This window comes from Pelodiscus sinensis, chromosome 8 (assembly GCF_049634645.1).
Source record: "Pelodiscus sinensis isolate JC-2024 chromosome 8, ASM4963464v1, whole genome shotgun sequence".
In the NCBI taxonomy this organism is placed as follows: domain Eukaryota; kingdom Metazoa; phylum Chordata; order Testudines; family Trionychidae; genus Pelodiscus; species Pelodiscus sinensis.
This window is the reverse complement of record NC_134718.1, coordinates 67,332,661-67,354,053: the sequence shown is the minus strand read 5'-3', so window position 1 is coordinate 67,354,053 and position 21,393 is coordinate 67,332,661. Positions and strand designations below refer to the sequence as shown.

Below are 21,393 nucleotides of genomic sequence, written 5' to 3'. Positions count from 1 at the left end.
TTAAAAGGTGCTAGAATACATGGAGTACTTTCCTAATACTATGTTTTCCATGCTAATCAGTTGCTGTAGCTGCCACAGGGATGGGATGGGATTGCAAGTGGGTTGGGAGTCGGTCTGTGCAAATGGGAAGGAGACTTCATGAGACTTGCTCAGTCGTGAGGTGTGGCTGGCCACCATGGCTGCAATCCCAATGGTCAATGTATTCGTGTATTTGCCCAAGTGAATCAGTTGTAGATTTGCTAGATCAGGAAATCTGATCAAAGCCCCTGGCCTGGAGAGACTGCACATGGTTGTGTTTCAGGAACATGTTTCCCTTATGTTGATGCATGTGTGGCACAGAGAAGTTGAAGGTTGTTCTCTTGATTGAAGAGGCCGTTGAGCTGTTGAGTTTGTACACTCTGCACATACTGCAGTGGTCTTCTCTTCTGGTGCTGCGTACTTTTGTTGATGACCAGATCAAGAAGTGTAGTGCTTCTCACATCACACTAGATCCTAAGGTGACTTGCAATGTAACCCAGAAAAGCTCTTCGCCAGATTTTAAAGTGCAGAAACAGGAACAATCTTATATTTTCATCTCAAAGGGTCTCTGTCATTTAGTGTGCTGAAGTCTGCCTTAACTTAGCCAGCTGAAACCTGTGCATAAAATTCTTTTCCCCACATATGATTGACTTCATGCAGTGGTTGGTTTTGCTTTTGATATAAGAATGATCTATGTGTTTCTGTTCAGTAAGGAGAAGCATTGCTGAAAAATTTTAACTTGGGCCCTGACACAGGCACTAATACAAACTCCAAACGGTGCTGGACTGGAAACAGAAGATGGACCCAGCTCAGGTTGATAGGGATTAGAAATCACCACTTTGGTAGCTTCTTGATGGTCCAAGTGAAATGAGTTTAGTGTGTCTTAGGCTAGGTATCTGTGGGCCAAGCTTCATGTTACAACAAATGTTACTATATAATGAGCAACCTTATTGGCAGTCTGAACAGAGAGGTGAAGGGCAGAAGGAGCATGAAAAATAAACTAACTTCTTAGAGCCACTGCTGCTTGTGCTGTACATTTCCATATAGAGAGGATTTCAGTCCAAAACCCAGTTCCTCTCACGAGAACGATATCCCCTATAACATTTAGTCTAGAAAGAAAAAAGAGCCAGGTGCAAAGCAGTTTTCCCATCCCATGAAAACTCAAAATTTTACCCATCAGAGACCTTCTGACATTTTTTGTGGAAAACAAGACACCCCAGAATAACCAGGCTCTCAAACCACTGTTCTGCATGACTCTAGACTTGAACCTGAGTCTCCCAAATCCTACCGGAGTGTCTGCACACTATGGGTACATCTACATAGCAACGTTATTTTGAAATAACTTAGTCTGCATCTCCACAGCAGGCAGATATTTTGAAATAATGTCGAAATATTGTCAAGCTGGGGGATTTCTTATTCCAACAACTGTAACCCTCATTGTATGAGGAGTAAGGGAAGTCAGAAGAAGAGCTCTTTATTTCAAAATAAGTGCTGTATAGATGCTCCCAATTTCGAAATAAGCTATTTCGAAATCAAAATAAGCTACAAAATTGATGTAGCTCAATTTGCATAGCTAATTTTGAGTTAAGCCCTGTTGTATAGATGCACCCTATGACAGTTCTGGGGCATTCATAGTCTTTGACTAGAAATTCCACCCTGGGCATGAAAAAACGTCCCCTGATGTGTTCTTGTGAAATGCTTCGGTTTCAGTGGGTCGAAAAGTTTTTAAATTAAAAACAGTTTCATTGAAGACTCCTGGACCATCCCAGCAGAACAAAATAGCAACGTTCCTCCTTGCCACAGGTTTTAGCTCTGCCATTAGACAGAGAGTGGCTTCTCTCGCTGCCTGCAAAGCCTTTACGTCAGACTCAAAGGAAATAAGGCGAGCTTTAAGAAATTGCATGGTCAAGGCAGTTTGAAAGCCGGCAGACTGGGAATGCTTTCAGCATTCTCAAGTCTCCGGAATGCTAAATCGCTAGGTGCTAAATTGTACTTCTAGGTGTTGTTTTTAAGACTAGCCAGCTGTTAAATGACTACAGCTAGGCTAGGCATGACGCAAGTAAGTGCCTTGTATGCTTCCCCACACAGCTCTCTAACGCACCTGGGTCCACCTGACCATGCAGCACCATTGGGGTTCTAGTGCTGAGATTCTAAGGAGCTGTGTATGTACAAATACAACTGAAAGAAGGAAACGGTTAGAGACTATGTGTGGCCTGGTATGATTAAGCAGAGATTCTGCCCTAGACTAGTGCAGATGTGTTTAAAATGAAAGCAGGCTTTAAATCTGTCTGGGAACAACTGTGTGGGAGCCAAATCCTTTGGCGTGGTTGCATTTGTAGTGTAAATGGGCCCAGATGGTGCAGTGGTTTTGAGTTAGGATCATCATGTGTCAATTTTGTTATAAAGACAAGAAAGCCGGGGGCTACGTCTACACTGGCACCCTTTTCCGGAAATGCTTATTTCCGGAAAAAGCGCGTCTACATTGGCAGGATGCTTTTCTGGAAAAGCACTTTTCCCGGAAAAGCGTCCGTGGCCAATGTAGATGCGCTTTTCCGCAAAAAAGCCCTGATAGTCATTTTCGCGATCAGGGCTTTTTTGCGCTGTCTACACTGTCTACTGTGCTGTCTACACTGGCCCTTTTCCAGAACAGTTTTTCCGGAAAAGGACTTTTGCCCGAACGGGAGCAGCATAGTTTTTCCGGAAAAACAATGACGATTTTACATTAGATCGTCATTGCTTTTCCGGAAAAGCAAGCAGCCAGTGTAGACAGCTGGCAAGTTATTCCGGAAAAGCGGCCGCTTTTCCGGAATAAGTGGCCAGTGTAGACACAGCCTAGCTGTATAGAAAAAAGCTGGTTTGTTAAACAGCTGCACAAGGTTAGGGGGAGGTCACTGGCTTAAGAATCAGGAGATTGGGGCAGGAGGGTCCTACAGGGCCCCCAACTTGCGACCGCCCGAGTTCCGACCCTCCGCACTTACAACCATTTTTGTAAGAGCGGAAGGGGATGAACCCCCCCGACTTATGACTGGCACCTATCACAAACGAGGATTCGAGTTACGATGCCCCTGACTTGCGCCACTTCCCTGGGAACGGATCGCGTCGCAAGTCGGGGGCCTCCTGTATGCTCATCTCAGTCATTGGCATGCTAGGTAGCCTTGGGCAAGGCACTTCCATTCTCTGGGACCTCATTTTCCCCATCTAAAAAAGGGGATTATATGATCCCAGACTTTCATTGTAGAGTACTTTTGAGATCTATGACTGCAGCGTAAAAGCCGATCATGGCAAACACTCTTTATTTCCTGTCTATCACATGCACAATTCTTATTGTGGTTTTTGTCTTAAAAATATAATTTCTCTTATGATTGAAACTCTAGGGGGGGTCAAGAGCCCTTGTCTGTGGTTGAAGCAGCTAGAGCTGTTGAAAAGAATGACTTTCCCCTGAGAACACCCCACAGCTCACAGGCACAGGTTTATATGCTGCTTAGGGCTTGTTGGCACAGTGCATCAGTGAATATCAGAACTGTGAAATTCCAGTGTGCACTAGCCTGTTGGACACTGTTGGCCTGCACTAAAAGTTCCCCGCTGCACATCGAGGTAGTCCCATTTCAAACAGTGCTAAATTAGCTCATCATAGGGAACTTTTAGTGCACACCAGCAGGGTCCAGAGGGGCCAGTTTGTATGCAACATACACATCAGGGGGACTGACAGATTTGCCGGGCCCGTGGGCAAGGATGGAGGAATAAGGGATGATTTTAAGAGGAATAAGGGATCTTCCGGAAAAGGCTTTATTTTCCGAAAGATCCCGTCTAGACTGGCGCTTTTCTCCAGCAAAGCCCCAAGCCGGAAAAAAGCGACAGCCATGTTCATGCAAATGCCGCGGGGGATATTTAAATCCCCCACGGCATTTGCAATTCCGACTTGTCTCATTAGCCTCCCTTTTCCGGAAAAGGGTGCCAATGTAGACACAGCTTTATAGTGCATGATTAACTGCAACACTGTTTTATCTGGAATAAGATTACTGAATTGGAACCAAAACCAGGTCTGGTTCAGTATCCTTCCACTCTTCGTGACTTCAGCTACACCCTACATGGAAAAGAAGGAACAAGGTTGAGGGCACATCTACACTCTGGGTGCTGCTGCAGGATAGCAACCACACAGTGAACCACCGCCCCAGGCTACAGGAGCTAGGTCAAAGGAAAAATTATTGTCATGCTAGGGTCTGTCTACACTGCACGCTTATTTCAAAATAAGCTATTACGGAATAGTTATTCTGAAATACCTTATTTCGAAATAGCACGTCTGCACTGCAGGGAAGCCCCAAAATTAGTCTGAGATAGGCTTTCCGAATGTAGACGTGACATCTCAATTTAGAGTCCCAGGAGGCACCGGGGAGGAATAATTTAGAATGGTCTTAGTGCAGGGCTATTTCGAAATGGCACCAGTGGAGCATCTACACACGCCTTATTTCGAAATAGCTATTTTGGAAGAGGCGTTATTCCTCGTAGAAGGAGGTTTACAGATTTTGGAATAAGCCATCCATTTTTTCCATTATTCTGAAATAATTTTGAATGGCTACGTAGATGCAAGCATTGTTGTGTAGTCCCCTTACTAAAGGGGCCTCTGTTTTATTCTAAAAAGACCCTGTGTGCTACAATACAGACTACAATTCCCATGAGCCCTTGGAACAAAAGAGGGAGGAGGGACTCTTGTGAGAGAGAGGAGGCTCTCTCCATGTGCTTGCAGAAAGAGGCCTAGCAGTCTGGGACTCTGCCTTGCAGTTTGGAACCAAAGGGGGAGCCAGGCTGCTGCCAAGGACATTGACCCAGTGCAGGGGCTGTTGGATGCAGCTACTAGATGCCTGTAGGAACTGGGAGTTAGCAGGCTGCTTCCTATAGGCACAGCATGAGGCAGTAAGTTTGGGCCATGCTGGAAGAGTGCTGCCTGGGACAGAGCTGCTGTTTAGCCTGGACCAAACCCTCACTACAGCTGCAACATCAGCGCGCCAACGCAAGCAAGTGTCTGGGACTGAGTCTAGGGGTGTGCACACTCTGGGGTGGGGTCACTGGTGTCTAGCTATATAAGCTTCAGTTACTGTTATGTGTTTTGTTAATGCTATTCCTTGCTAATCTGTTAATCCCTGTTTAGTTAAGTAAAGATGGTTTATTTTAAAGTATTCTATTAGATGTATATGATTTGTAGTTGTTCTGGAATTAGATCCAGCTTTATGTTGGAATGAGTATATTCCTGGAGGCTCTCAAGGCACCAGTGTGTGTACAAGGCCAGCCAGGTGGAGGCACCGCCACTTTACATTCACTGCCAGCAAGGGACTGCAGCAAGGGGGTGGACAGGGCTTTCCCCAACTAAACACCATCACCACTGGGGTACTCAGGATCTCTTTTGGGTTAAAACACCAGGCGCCCAGGCACACCTGTGAGTGTGACCTGCTCCTCAGTATCCCGGGAAGGAAAAAGGGGGTTACAGTTGTTTTGAAATAATGCTAGTTATCTGGAAATAATGGTGCCGTGTAGATGCACCCCTAGATACATCTACTGCAGGAGTTGGAATGGTTTAACAATGGCACTCAGAGGTGTGATTTTCTTTTTCACACCCTAAACACTGTAGCTATAATGATGCCTACAGGAAAACTCTCATATGCAGATGTTGCTGTTGCTGCTACTTTGCAAGCTGCTGGAGCCATGCCATTTAACAGCAAGCAAATATCAACCCACAATCTCTGTTTGATAATGGGCTTCGTTTCCCATTGAACTGTGCTCAGGGAGAGAATTAGCAGGGTAGAATTATGTGCCACTGCAATAAAATGCATCTCATAATTCCATGTGTCTGGTTCAAATCTCATGCTAACTGCTTTCATCATGCCCAAATAAATGCTGAATGAATGCACATGCTGTCCATCCGTCAGTGAGTGAGTGAATGGCGTATTTGCAGTAAGGTACTTGCCTTTAGTAAACTAGTGTCTGCTAGAATGAGGATTTATTTCTGGATGTGCATCCACTTCTTTCTGCATTGAGCTCAGCATGCCAGACTGCATCCTGCCTCTCTGGATAGGTCACCACATGGCATTCAGCGTGACAGAGGCTCAATGTATTGGAGTACAGCTTCTTATAGTGTGTCCAAATTGATTTGATATATGTTGACAGCTAAAGTACAAGGCAATACGCATGTATTCTAAATATGTGATCAACAGTCACTGGAGTGGATAACTGTCCTCTATTCAGACAGTGAATTTTCAGCCCAAGACTCGGGCAAGGAACGGAAGCTGAATAAATGGATAAAGTTGCCTGTTGTGGCAAAATTATGACGGATGCATTCTGGTCTAATTGAAGCTGTTCTTGAGGTCTTTTATATAATGAATTGTAGTATGGTTGCTAATGCATGGATCAGCCTGATAGGATGAGGCAGTTTTCTAGCCAGTCATAATGGAGGAAGGTATTTTTCACAGCTGTAGCTATTTTGAGATTCTAAGATACACAGTCTCCATCACGGTAATATCTTAGTGCCTAGTGCCTCATGATCTTTTAATGGAAGAGATGATGGTAGTAGCTAGCCATTTTCCCTCTTCCCACTAACAACATCATTTCTGCTCTGATTTAGCTCCAGCCAGGTGCTGATGTCTGGGGTGGAAGAACAAATTGTCCATCTGCACTCTCTAATGCCATCCATCAGCACCAGTTCAGTGCTTTCTATTGATCCAGTAACACATCTGAGCACCATGCTCTGATCAGCACTATCAAATACCGCAGACAGGTCCATGTACACAGTTATGGGCATCCTCTGCTTCTAAAGGGCACTTTTTTGCATCTGTATTTGGAGATGCCTCTCAGCCACTTTTTTCATTACCTTGCTCTGGAATCAGGAGGCTGGATTCCAGGTGTGGACAATAAGCTGGAGATGGCTCTGATGGCTCGATGGTGCTTTATTTACTTTCACATCCACAGGTATGGCCGCTTGTAGCTCCCGTTGGTCACGGATCACCATTCCTGTGCAATGGGAGTTGCAGGAAATGATGTCCCATGGAACCTTAATACTGTGTGTATTTTTGTTAGTCACTGGGTGCATCTAGACAGCAGTGCTATTTCAGGATACTTCCGGTATCCCAAAATACCTATTCCACTGCGTGCCCGTTATTTGAAAATATCTTTCAAAATAACGGGTGTGCTATTCCAACGTCCCTGCAAACCTTGTTCCAAGAGGATTAAAGGATGTTTTGGATTAGTGGTTTATTTCAAAATTTGGCACTGCGTACACCACCAAATTACTGAATAAGCTATTTCAAAAATGTCTTGAAATAAGCTATGCAATTGGCGTAGCTCAAATTGCGTAGCTTATTTTGAGCTAAGGGTGCATTGTAGACATATCCATTAAGAGCTTTTGTGGGAAAAACCCTCAAGCTTAGCTGAAGAAGTGAGTGTTGCCCACGAACACTCATGATACCATTTACATGTTTTATAGTGATAGAAATGTAGCCGTGTTAGTCTGGTGTAGCTGAAACAAACTACAGGACTATGTTGCACTTTAAAAACTAACAAGATGGTTTACATTTCTATCACTATTCTACACGCAAGGCACTACATTTAGCCGTTTGGAATGGAAATCCATCAACCATATGAAGAAACTTGCACAGATACACCATCATCTAATAAACCATCTTGTTAGTCTTTAAAGTGCAACATAGTCCTGTAGTTTGTTTCATTTACATGTTTTGTTAGTCTTTAAGGTGCTGCAAGACTATTTGTTGTTTTTTAAGTTTTCCCAGTTACAGACTAACTCGGCTATCCCTCTGAAGTATATATATATTTGTTAGTCCCTAGCAGTGTTTCCCAAATGGTGCTCCACAGAACCCGAAAAGTAATGGTTCCCCCATCCTCCTTAAAGCGCCAGTTCCTTCTGTGGTTCCCCGCTGGCTTTTTTTTGTTTTTTTTTGCTTGACAAACTTTCCCCTGGCAACCCTAGGCCCTAGTGCATCACTGTATTAGGTGCTCCTTGAAATTCTTTCAAGTTTAAAAGGGTTCTGTGGCCAAATACAATTGGGAAACACTGCTCTAAGGTGCCACAGGACTACTCGGTTTTTAACTTGTTAAAATATGTCTTGCTCTATCTACACACTTTGAAACACACCTATTGTCCTGGATTAGACAAGCCCTAGGTGTTAGCCAATGCAGATGGACTGCAGGCTGCCAAGCACCAAGTGTCTGCCGAACTCATTAACTAGCTCTTGCTTGGGAACCCCAACTGTTTGGGTAAAGAAGCATTTGCCCTGGGGGATAATTGTATGCTGATTTGTCCAGGTGGGATGTAAAGTACATGAGTCTGCATTATCATCAGACAGATGTAACGCTTTCTAAGTGTCTCCTCTTTGCATAATCCATTAGGATAAGCTAGTGTCAATCAGAGTGAAATCCTGGACTGGAGTTTCTTACCTTCCCAAAGATACTGTACTTACGCCCTAAGCAAAGTCTTGCATACAACCTGAAACAAAAGACAGGACTATGCAGCACTTTAAAGACTAACAAGATGGTGTAGGGGATTGACCCCCGGGGGGGGGGGGGCTTATGTCCGCCCCCTCAGTCACCAAAGCGTCGTTTGCCACTGCACGCAACTTACTCGGTGTGCGCCCCGCGGCGGTTGGGGGAAGGGGGTCCGGGCCCGCCCTCGCTCCGGACCCCAGCCCAGGGCCCTAAGGTGAGGGAAAAACTCCCCACCTAACAGGGGGGGTCGAGACCCCTAAACTCCCCTGCTCTCAGGGTCCACATCCCTGCCCTGGGCCACTTCTTCCCCCCCGGAACCAAGCGGTTCACCTGGGTGTTCCCTCGGCCCCCACCCAGGGCCTCCAACACCAGCTTACACTCGCTGGGCCTTGCAGGGGAAACGTCTCCTCGGCGTCTTTTCTCTTTGCCTGCCTCCCGGCCGCTTTTGAATGGGCCGCCGGTCGCAGGCAGATGACGTCAGCGCCTTCGTCTGCCTGCGGCCCCTCCCAGGGTAGAGCGTCAGGTGACGTCTCCCTGACGTCACCCCGCCCTCGTCCCCCTCCGGCGCTAACTGCCGGCCCCGGCTCGTCACCCGGCCGGGGTGCCGGTTCCCCCGTTCCTGCCCCGTGCGCGGCCGTCTGTGCCGCGGCGGCTTCCCTCGCCCCCGCCCGCCCCGGCTCGTTCCCCGGCCGGGGCGCCGGCTTCCCTGCGCTGAAGCCGCAGGCGGCGGGCTGTGCCGTCCCGGGGGTTGAGTCCTCCCCCCCTCTCTGCGGCGTGCCGGCGACTCTCGGGAGGGGCGGGGCTACCCCGCCACAGATGGTTTATTAGGTGATGAGCTTTCATGGGCCAGACCCACTTCCTCAGATGAAATTATGGAAGAAAATTGGCATGACCATATATACTGAAGTGATACAATAAAAAAAAAAGTGAACACACATAAAATTGACAAATCAGATTTAAGAACAGAGGAGGGGTGAGGGAGGAAGGTTAGCGTCTATGAGATAATGACATTAGGGGTGATAATTGGGAAGCTATACAAAGATAAAGCTTCCCCAATTATCACCCCTAATGTCATTACCTCACATACGCTAACCTTCCCCCCTCACCCCTCCTCTGTTCTTAAATCTGATTTGTCAATTTTATATGTGTTCACTTTTTTTTGATTGTATCACTTCGGTATATATGGTCATGCCAATTTTCTTCCACAAATTGATCTGAGGAAGTGGGTCTGGCCCATGAAAGCTCATCATCTAATAAACCATCTTGTTAGTCTTTAAAGTGCTACATAGTCCTGTCTTTTGTTTCAGCTAGACCAGACTAACACGGCTGCATCTCTATTACTATTTTGCATATAATCTGTTATGGGCAGGGCTTTCATTCTTCTAACGTATTTCCTGGAGTTCCCCACGCTTCTCTCCCCCTCCCCCCTATTCGGGGCGCAGGGCTTCATCCCCATAGGGCATACCGGGGCTCCATGCTGGGCAGCCCTAACTGAATTTAAGCCCTGGTTAGTTAGGAGGAAAGATTTAGCTTATCTGGCTTCAGTTGTAGTGGCTGCAGAACCATGTTTACCAGACCTGTTGTCACCCACTTTAGTTTTATTTTGCCTAAACAGAGTTTGCCCAGTCAGTAAGGATTGAAGTAAATACTGAACCCAAATTTGGAAACTGCCCTGGGACCATGTACATTTCTTTAGAGCCTAAAATATACAGGTCTTTCCTATGCCGTATCCCTGAAAGTTGTGTGCTGTTTTTCTCTCCTTTTCATATATAGTACTGGTTAAAAAATGCAAATACAAAAGCTCTAACTTATGATGAGGAGTGGTCAGTAAATCACACAATATTTATTCTGCATGCCCCATTGTAATTTTATGGGTCACTGTCCATTCTGCCAGTGTGTTTTTACATTGGCTCTTTTCATCCCCTTTGTCCACAAAAAGAAGAAAATGGAACAAGGGAAATGACAGATCACACAAGAGAAGGGGAAAATGGGCTACAGCAGCATTACAAGTGTATTTTGAAGCAAAATGCAGGACAATGTAGCACTTTAAAGACTAACAAGATGGTTTATTAGATGATGAGCTTTCGTGGGCCAGACCCACTTCCTCAGATCAAATAGTGGAAGAGAATAGTCACAACCATATATACCAAAGGATACAATTAAAAATAAATGAACACATATGAAAAGGACAAATAACATTTCATTTTTTTTAATTGTATCCTTTGGTATATATGGTTGTGACTATTCTCTTCCACTATTTGATCTGAGGAAGTGGGTCTGGCCCACGAAAGCTCATCATCTAATAAACCATCTTGTTAGTCTTTAAAGTGCTACATTGTCCTGCATTTTGCTTCAGCTACTCCAGACTAACACGGCTACATTTCTATCACAAGTGTATTTTGGTAAGCAGGCTTTGTGCAGCTTGTAGGTAGCCAGTTTGATTTTGTGAATATATAAAATTAATGTGAAAATCAGCCGTCACAACCACTATGGTTTGTCGACATATGTTGTGTCACAGGCATGGGGGGGGGGATTCTGCAATGTCGAAATTCTCTAACATAGAACATCCTCAGCTGATGTTTGCTAAAGCCAAAGCTACTTTTTGACAGCGACAGTTTCTGAGGTTCCAGTTGGTGTACCCAGATCAGTTCAAACGGATTTATTTTTCTTTTTTCTTGACAGTGGACGTATTATAAACATCAGAACCGTCAGGCATTTGTGTGATGGAACGTCAGTGGGATGTTTAGTAATCCACACGCAGCATTGCTGAAGCCCCAGGCAATGTTATGGCGAAGAAGGAGGAAGCAGAGTTTGTGTGATCTTTACCAAAAGAAGGTAACATTTGCAGCATTTCTAAAAGGAGGCTCTTAGGGTATGTCTACACTAGGAAATAACAAAATTCAAAATAATAACTCCCAAAATAATGATGTCAAAATTAGTCTTATTCCTCAAGGAAAGCAGGAGTACAGATTTCAAAATAATGGGCTTGATAGTGTGGATGCTCCGCTTATTATTTCAAAATAAGGGGGGGGGGGAGGTATTTAAAAATAACTCCCTAGTGTAGACCAGGGCTTAGGTTGAGCCTATCAACCCTGGTACTGGTCTCTGTTAGAACTGTGGTTCTCATGGTGACTTCTGCAAGAATCCCGTGGGCTGCAGGAAAGGAAATGGGCACATTTGTGACACACACATCTGAGTGAGTGAAGCCTTGGGAATGGCAGGCTATAGAGAATCCCTTCACCCCCACATCCCAGACTATGATTCTCACACCCACCCAGCATCCGGCTCTAAGGTGGGGTCAGATAGAGCGTATCATTTGGAAATGCCTGTGGTGTAAAGAGCATTGAAAAGCCCTTGTATGAAATGCAAACAGAAAGCTTGTAAATCACAGCTGATGTCGCGTGTTAGGTATAATACAAACGTGCTGTCCTGGGTGGGTGGTAAATTCAAGTGAGGCAGTATGAGAGAAGAGAGAAGAATGGGGGAAATCTTTCATGAACATTTTGGCAAATACTGAATCACTTCTCAGTTATGTTCCCACTGCCATTTTGGTTCCCTTTTCATTGTGAATAGATTTATTTTTTTTTGTTCATACAAATGTTGGAAGACTGGCCACTCATTGCATGAATATTATTTGTATTATCGTACAACTTAGAAGGCCCAGTCATGTGGCAGGATCCCATTGTGCTAGATGCTGTACAAACACAGAACAAAAAGATGGTCCCTACCCCAAAGAGATTATGATCAAAGTGTAAGAAAAGAAACAGCAGCTGGAGAGACCAGTGGAGGATACAAGGGGCAAAGGAAACAATGAGAGAATATTTGTCAGCATGACAGGTAGTGGTCTCAAATTCCAGCAAGCTAGCACCTATATTCTTAGGAAACTGAGGGGGCTGGTACCCTACACTGATTGACACCAGCACTTGCTATTCCTCCCCAATCAAGGAACAGAAACAACACCGTGTGATTTCCCTCCCCACTCACAAACCATGAATAATAATGACAGTAGATGCCCATCATTTGCGAACAATCCCTAGGCTGAAATGTTTGTGTAAAATATTTTGCTTGTTCTACAGGACCTCAAGGCCTGTGGTGAAAGCAGATGAGAGTGAAAAAGGGGGGAAGGGCGTCAGTTAAGCTGCCTCTTCTAGACACTTCTGCAATATAAGATGCTGGATTTAGAGAAATTTCAGGTGTTTGCAGATAACCTGGAAACAGAAAGCAAAAGTAAATTAACTGGAAGCATTGTTCATTCTTCTCTTCCATTCTCAAACCCTCAGATGAACAGTTACAGGCAGAGAAGTTGCATATGATGTACTTGAAGTTAGAGAAATAGAGAAGTGAGTTTTTAAAGGCTTGTCTACCAGTGAAGAATTATACCTATGTGAACTTAAACCAGTTTGGTTTTACCAATATGGTTCCCCTCATGGAGATATTCTGGTATAGAACTGTCTGTTTTTTAAATTAACTTATGCTGATTGAGAAACGTGTGTAACTTAAACTGAAAAAATGCCCATTTTATGTTGCAGTCAGAGGGTTCATACGGAGAGTTATACTATTATAACTACAGGTTAAACTTCTCTAGTCTGGTGTCCTCGGGACCTGATGGATGCTGAACCAGAGAATTTTCCAGACCATGGGAGGTCAGTATTGTGTAGTAGCATTACCAACACTTCCATTGCTTACTGGGCTCTTAGACGACATTTGGGGCTAAATTAGACCTAAATAACAGCACAGAATACTGACAGCCAGGACTGGTGGCTGTAAACAAACTTTATGAGACTGCAGAAAGCTTATCCACACTCATGATAAATGGACTTCTGGCTAACTCAAATCATGCTGAACCACAGATGTTGCTAGACCAGAGAGGTTCAACCTGCATCTTGATTTAACTACACCAGTCAGACATTTCTGTTATAGACAAGTCCTTAGTCATGGCCTCTATTCCCATAGTACGTATGTGAACCAAACACATACCTAAGAAGTCACCCTTCACATTTTAAATTACCCTTCATCCACTTTTAAAATATAAGTTACTTTTATTATCTTTGCACATTTGCATTAGTCTAGAGGTTCTCTAAATGCTTTACATAAACTATGATTATTTCACCCATCAGTGAAATGTAGCTATTTCTGGAGTGGAATGCATAACTTCTTATTGCCACACAGCAGTTAGAGCATGAAATGAAAAATATAACTAGCTGAAACTGCAGGAGGGTAGACTTTTATTTTGTAAGGATGTCCTAATAGGCTATATTATCAAAAAGATACAAAGTACAAGCCTCGTCCTGCCCACTGGCTAATCCATAAAAGAGCTTTCAGTGTTTTCCCTTGGAGCAACGGCTTTAAATTTTAATAAGCTGTAGTGTACTTTCACCGGAAGCCATAAGCTGATACAAAGTTTACCTGGGGTTAAGTAGGTGGGAGCCTTGGAGAAATGTGGAAAGCTAAGGAATTTAAATTATTTTCTAGGCTTTTATAAGTTTCTTTCCTTTCATGAGAAATGTGTGTTTGGGATTATTTGGAACTAAATGATTTTTTAAAGTAAAATGGTTTGATTCCCCCTTTTAGATGACTCAAAATGTCATGGGGGGGGGGGGGGATTTTAGCCACAAAGAGTTATTGGAGCAATAGGGGTGTAGTCAGTGTAAATTACATCCTGGAAATTGATGGTTCTATTAGTTAAGTCTTTCTATAATTTTTTGCATTACAAGTATTATCTACCAAAAAAGGGTAAAATGTTCTGCAGAAGATCATAAATACGTGGTGAAATCAAGGTTACAGAATATAGAAGAAGGCCTAGAACTTTTTGCAGATCGGGGGAGGGAGGGATGGTAAGAAGTTCAACTCATGACGGTCTAGAAACAGCAGGTCTCAAATTGTGGTCTATGGAGCACTTCAACTGGTCATAGTGTTCTGACTATACAAAGGATCTGTAAAACTGCTCCAAACAAGGGGGCAGAGCCAGCCTAGCTGCCTCTGCTAACAGCTGCTGCTAATACAAGAGGAGGATGCAATATTTTGACTCTTGTATTGATTTTGTTTGCTTTGGCCACCACCAGCCTGGCAATATCTGAGAATTGAACCGGGGACATACTGAGCTAAATCATTAGCCTCTCCATCTTGAGCTGAAGAGCTAGCGCCTTTAGGCAGGAATTTAACAGTCTTCTCCGTGGATCATCAGGCATGAAGAGGGGTGCAGCTGAACATTCAGTACAGTGATTATATCCTATAGATAAGTGCTTGGCACTAATCAAGCCGTTGAGTCAGAAGGGCCAAAGCAGAGAGAACTAGCTTCAGTGGGGATAATTTCAGGCCTGTGTGGGGTGTGTGTGTGTGCAAATGGATTCTCCAAGTAAGTGTGAAGCTGAGACTGTGTTGCTCCAGCCTCCCTCCTCTGTGTGTTGGCTGGCTGAGGAAAGGCTGGGGCTGATTCCCTTCCCTCTTCCCCAGAAGCAAGGCTAGAAGTGGGGCTGAGTCACGGAGGTGGGGTAGCCACCAGCTCCTCCCATGGTTCACACCCCCCAACGAGGAAATTTCTCTACCCGCCTGAATTTCTTCTTTAAAAAAATTCCCCTATAACTTCCACCATGCTATCCCGTCTCCCAGATCTAATTGCCTATTCAGTCAGTTAAACAGAACATGTAAAGCTATAATAATGTCATTTGCCAATTCCCTAAACCATACGATTCAGAGGAAGCAGAGATTACTCACAGGGACTACAGCCACTTGTAGCAGGCAAATGTTTAGGGAAGACAAAAAGAGACAGACAGGCTGTTTGTCCAGGGAAGTATGACTAAAGCAGACCAGGTGGGTGAGTAAGGGAGAAGGGGAGCATGTACCGGGGGAAAGGAGGACTAAGTTACTAGGAAATACATCCAGGGGAAAAGGAAGAAGTGGGTGCACTGTGGTCAATGGGTAGAGAGAAAAAGAAGAAACAATATTTGAAGAGTTAACAGAAAAAAACAAAGGGCTTCATACTACATTGACGACTGCTAAAATAAAGAAATGTTTCTCCACGTACACTACTGCCGTAGTTTCACCACGCTTATTATGGGATCGGAAATAGGAAGGCAAGTGGGATATATCCTCATGATTGGCAGAAGAGCTGTTCAGAAGTTACTCCATTAACTCAGTGAAGTATAAAAGCCCCTGGTCCAGGAGTTAGTGTGACTGTTAAATATATTTGGAATGACTGATTATAAAATTTGTTCTCCACTGAAAGCCACAGGTGGAAGTAATTACCAGCAAGATTAATAGCAAAAAGAGTAGCTTCTAAATTAAGACAGGTGGCCTGACTTTTCATTTCCACTGCTGTAAATCAGGAGTCACTCCACAGCTATCAGTGGAGATATGTGAATGTAAGTGAGATGAGAATCAGGCCTAGGGTACATAAGATCACTTATAGCCTGATTTTTCAGACGTTCTGACTACTCATAACTCCCACGGGAATCAATGGAAGCTGCAGGGGCTCACTGTCTCTGAAATCAAGCCCTGCATGCGATCCCTGTACTATCATCCATTTCCAGCCTCTGATAAACAGAGGCTAGGGACAGCATTCCTACCCATCCTGGCTAATAGCCATTGATGGACCTAACCTCCATGAATTTATCTAGTTCTTTTTTGAACCCTATTAAAGTCCTGGTCTTCATCACATCCTCTGGCAAGGAGTTCCACAGGTTGACTGTGCGCTGCATGAAGAAAAACTTCCTTTTGTTGGTTTTAAACCTGCTACCTATTAATTTAATTGGGTGACCCCTAGTGTGGCATCAGAAACATTTTCAGTCCTCAGCTCTGAAAGCACTGTGAAAAATGGATGTTATTTTCCCAATAAATGCGTGGGGAAATAAACTTGCTCAAACAGATTAAAGGCAAGGCTGGGAGTAGAATCCATATCTGATAGGTACACTCATTCCACATTGAAATGCTAATTCCATCAGCTGATTGTGCCTAATTTTACAGTTTGTAGCATCCAGTTTTGCATAATTCCTTAGTGATAGCTATTTACTATATAGATTTGTGGTGTCCCTAGCCTCTGTTTGTCAGAGCTGGGAGTGGGTGACAGGAAATGGAAAACGTGATGATTACCACTTCTGTTCGTTCTCTCTGGCTATGTCTCCACCACCAGTTTTTGCCAGAAGAGGCAATGCAAAAAGCACTAATTAGCATATTGTCACACTTCATTTGCATAATCTATTCCGAGCTGGTTTTGCGCAAGGGGTTTTTGCGCAAGGGAGAGGGATAAGGGGGTTTTGTGCAAAACGGACACGTCCACACTTCCTTTTTTTGTGAAAAAAAAACCCTTGCGCAAAAACGGCTCGGAATATATTATGCAAATGAAGTGCAACAATATGCTAATCAGTGCTTCATTTGCATTGCCTCTTCTGGCAAAAGCCATAGTGTAGACAAAGTCTCTGAGGGTATGTCTAGACTATGAATTTTTTTCGAAAAAAGGCGACTTTTTTCGAAAAAACTTTACCTGCATCTAGACTGCCATTGCAGTCTTTCAAAATTAAATCGAAAGAACGCTTTTTTTTTCAAAATCGGTAAACCTACTTTTACCAGGAAGAACGCCTTTTTTCAAAAGAGCTCTTTCGAAAAAAGGCGTTCTTGAACACAAACAGGGCTTTTTCGAAAGAGAGTATCCAGATTGCCTGGGTGCTGTCTTTCGAAAAAGCGGATCTCTTTTTCAAAACTCATGTGGCTGTCTAAACGATCTCTTTCAAAAGAGGCTTGTAGTTTAGACATACCCTGAGGCATTAGCCTCTGCTGGAAAAACAGGATACTGGGCTAGATGGACCTTTGGTCTGAGCCAGTATGGCCGTTCTTATGTTCTTACATTTGCTGAAATCTATATATGTTGCACTCAAAGATCAGCTATTTCAGTTTATCACAAATGCATGTGCAATTGCTAGTCATCAAATTAGTAACACCTTTTTGAAAAGAGGGTCAATATTCAACAATGAATCACACAGGCGGTTTGCTGTTAAGCAAGGTGAGAAATTGCGATGGAATGCACAGTACTTGTCTTTGATTGCATATGGCAATAAAAAAATTAGACTTTGACAAAGAGTTACTATATTCAGACTGAGATAAATTATAATGTGGGGGGTTATTAATTCATTATTTGCTCTGTTTTATTTGGATTACGAAGGGTAAGAAACAGAGTTGTCAGATCTCTGAGTTCTTAACTCTCAATTTGTGATTTTGGGATCTTCCAGCCATTGCTCAAACCCAGATATGTATTTACCCTTCATTTCTAGATCGCAGTTTACCTGCATCACTGACAGCTATCTCACTGCTTGCTGCTCTATGTCTGACCTCAGTAGATTTTGAATTTTAAAAGGGGTATTATGGAAAACTTCATATGAATGGAAAGAAACGTCAGACTGTCTGCTCTGAGGTGTCGTTCCTCATTTTGCGTGTCTCTCACATTTGAAACATAGCTTTATGAACTGGAGTCAAAGCAGCTTAAGGATTCTGCTTTAGGAAGGATGTCATTGTGGTTAATGCACTTGACTGGGCTTCGAGATGTAAGTCCAGCTCCCAGCTCTCACAGATTTCATTTGCAACCCACAGACTAGTCACTTAAACGCTCTGTGCCTTAGTTCCCCATCTCTCAAATAGGGCTAACAGCACTTCCTTTCCTTTGTCCTATGTCAGTCTTATCTATTTAGACTGTAATCTCTTTGAGGCAAAGATTCTCTTACAAGGGGCATGTACAGCACTTAGCACAATAGTAGCTTAATCTCCGCACATAGAGGTTCCAGCTATGGTTATACTAATAAACACAATAGGTGGTTATGGAAAGCTGGCTGATCACAAGTTTCAAAAGAGCAGCCGTGTTAGTCTGTCTCAGCAAAACAACAAGCAGTCCAGTGGCTATCAAAGGTATCAGGGCATAAGCTTTCGTGTGTTGCAGCATCTGACGAAGAGAGCAGTGTCCCGTGAGAGTTTACGCCCTAATACATGTATTTGTCTTTAAAATGCCACAGGACTCCTGGCTGATCATGTGTCTCTTCCTTTTAAGATACGTGGAGCTCCAAGCAGTGTGTGTTTATTTGACTAAGCCTGTTTAAATCTGGTTTTAATTATATTTCTTAATACAAGCACACAACGTCTTTTCGGAGGCAACATTTTATTCTTGAATAGTTTATTCTGGATCCTGCACATGTGGGAGCTTTTACCTGTATTAATAGTTAAGCTTTGCTTTGATCTGGAACTCTTTTTCTCTAGCAGGAGCCAAATGCTAGTGCTCCTGATATACAAAGGTAACGTTTCTCATTGTTTCCCAAGAACAAGGAGAAACAATGAGTCTCAGATCGTGGGGAAAAGAATGAAATAATTGAAAGGAAATAGTCTGAAACAGAAGGAAAGAGACCAGTTGCTCTGAGAAGGCTGATAAAAAAGCCTAGAACAATGGAAGAAATAGCCATAGAGATTAACAAGCGATAGGAGGACAGAGATGACACAGCAGTAGGAGGTTATGATAGAAGGCGCAGGAGGGAGGCAGAACAGGGGAGGGGAGTTTCCTACCTAAACTACGGTGGTTTTTGGCTTGCTCAACCACTTCCCTTTACAAGAATCCAACTCCTTTCTCTTCTCAGACTGGGAACAGTCTGGGTCCAGTGCTGCAGATCTTACATGATTAACCCCTTTGCAGCCAGTAAGTTATGATGTTGAGCCCTATATATTGCTGATGTATTCCTGTGTGAGCAGGATGTAATAGGCAAGAGTCCCAATCATTTAACACTGTAACCATCGGCCTGTCAGACACCTGGGGAGTGGCTCTCTCTTCTACCCCCTCGCTTTTCATTTGTGCTTCCATCCTGAGAGCAAGAGATGTTCTGTGACCGGTTTGGAAAGGGATAGAAAATAAGACCCAGAATATCTTACTACCCCTGTATAAAACTATGGTACGCCCACATCCTGAATACTGTGTACAGATGTGGTCTCCTCACCTCAAAAAAGATATGTTGGCCTTGGAAAGGGTTCAGAAAAGGGCAACTAAAATGATTAGGGGTTTGGAACGGGTCCCATATGAGGAGAGGTTAAAGCGACTTGGACTTTTCAGTTTAGAAAAGAGGAGACTGAGGGGGGATATGATAGAGGTATATAAAATCATGAGTGGTGTGGAGAGGGCCGATAAAGAAAAGTTATTTATTAGTTCCCTAAATAGAAGAACTAGAAGACACCAAATGAAATTAATGGGTAGCAGGTTTAAAACTAATAAAAGAAAGTTCTTCTTCACACAGCATGTAGTCAACCTTGTAGTGGAACTCCTTGCCAGAGGAGGCTGTGAAGGCTAGGACTATAATAGAGTTTAAAGAGAAGCTAGATAATTTCATGGAGGTTATGTCCATAAAAGGCTATTAGCCAGGGAATAAAATGGTGCCCTTGGCCTCTGTTTGTCAGAGGCTGGAGAGGGATGGCAGGAGACAAATCACTTGATCATTGTCTTCCGTCCACCCTCTCCTGGACACCTGGTGCTGGCCACTGTCGGCAGACAGGCTACTGGGCTAGATGGACCTTTGGTCTGACCCAGTACGACCATTCTTATATTCCCCCCTCTTGGGCAGGGGATCTAGCTTTGGCACCTTCTTTCCTGCATCCTTTTCTTCCTCTTCCATTGTGTTCTGTGGACGTGACTAAGGAAAGACTCGTGGGAGACAGTACCTTCACTTGTCTGTTCTCTAAACTTCCCAGCTTCACACCCACTGACAGTTTGTCAGGGGGAGTAAATGTTAAAAGGGTAAGAATTTCCATGGTCAGCTGGGAGGCAGGACATGTGAGTTCTGATCACACTGAGCCTCAGACTTCCTGTGCCTGAGACGGTACCTTTCTATTAGATTTCCCCACCTGCAAAAAATGTGATAATAGTTACTTGCCCCCAAAGTTGGGGGCAAGACTGTTTTGAGACCGTGGGGTAGAAGGTGATAAGGGAGTGCAAAGTATAGGCCTACACCAAAGCTGCCAGATGTAGGAGGGGCATGTAGGGCCTCCACACAGACCCACTAGGTACTTTCATCACCACCAGCATGACCTGATTGGCTGTTTTTGTCTCATAATGAGACTGGCTATTTGGGGGGATGTCAGGGGAGCAGGGAATGCTGTTAGTTTGCTTCATAAAATCTTTCTTACCTATCAAGAACTTCTGGTCTAAGGTAGGTCAGACGATGACCAATTTGATATTGGAGCTTTTTCTCATACGGTTCATTCTGAATATATTCCTGATACCTGCAGATTACCCGGTAACAAAGCAGCATTGTTCCGAAGTGTTTTGTTGCTAAAAAATTAATCCTATGCAGTGGAAAAACTGATCCTCATCAACCATTGATACCAGGCTCAGTGATGTGGCTGATCTCATAGCTAACAACCAAATGGCATTCTGCAGAAGGTGAATGGCTGGAAATTTCAAAGCAATTTGGGCTGTCTTTTCAGAAGTGGCTCTCTAATGCAGAACTTGGAGATAAATATACACTTCCCTTCCTGTCCTTTTATCATAACCCACTCCGTGTGTTAGGATGAATCTTGTTCTTTGGTATATTTGTTGTAACTGAAAAACGCAAGGTTGATTATCATTTGTTATCTATTTACACTGTGATCAATTTGGGGTCAGGACAACATCTTCAGTCTGTTCTGTGAGCTGCCTGCACACTTTTGAGGCATCAGCTAAGTAATGACATTCATAAATAACATTTTGAATTAGTGCCAGTATGATCGTTAGTGGCTGCTGTCATTTGGTTCTGAGTTTACGCTCTCATGTATCAGTTGTGCCTACCTTTCAGATATTACCAGTGTCCATTTGGTCATCTTACAGAACATAGGTACAATGACATGAAATGTCACATGCGCACCACATGCCCTAGTGTACTGATGTAGCGTCTA

General features: G+C 43.7%; 1 long non-coding RNA gene across 1 annotated transcript in view; it reads left to right on the top strand.

Moving 5' to 3' along the window:
- LOC142830459 (uncharacterized) overlaps nucleotides 1-13,150 on the top strand; it is a 44,443-nt gene extending 31,293 nt beyond the window's left edge. Inside the window, exons 2-3 of the long non-coding RNA XR_012905720.1 lie at nucleotides 11,188-11,340; nucleotides 13,035-13,150. This is a non-coding gene — a long non-coding RNA (uncharacterized LOC142830459). The remainder of the gene's footprint in view (nucleotides 1-11,187; nucleotides 11,341-13,034) is intronic.
- Nucleotides 13,151-21,393: the final 8,243 nt, after the last annotated feature.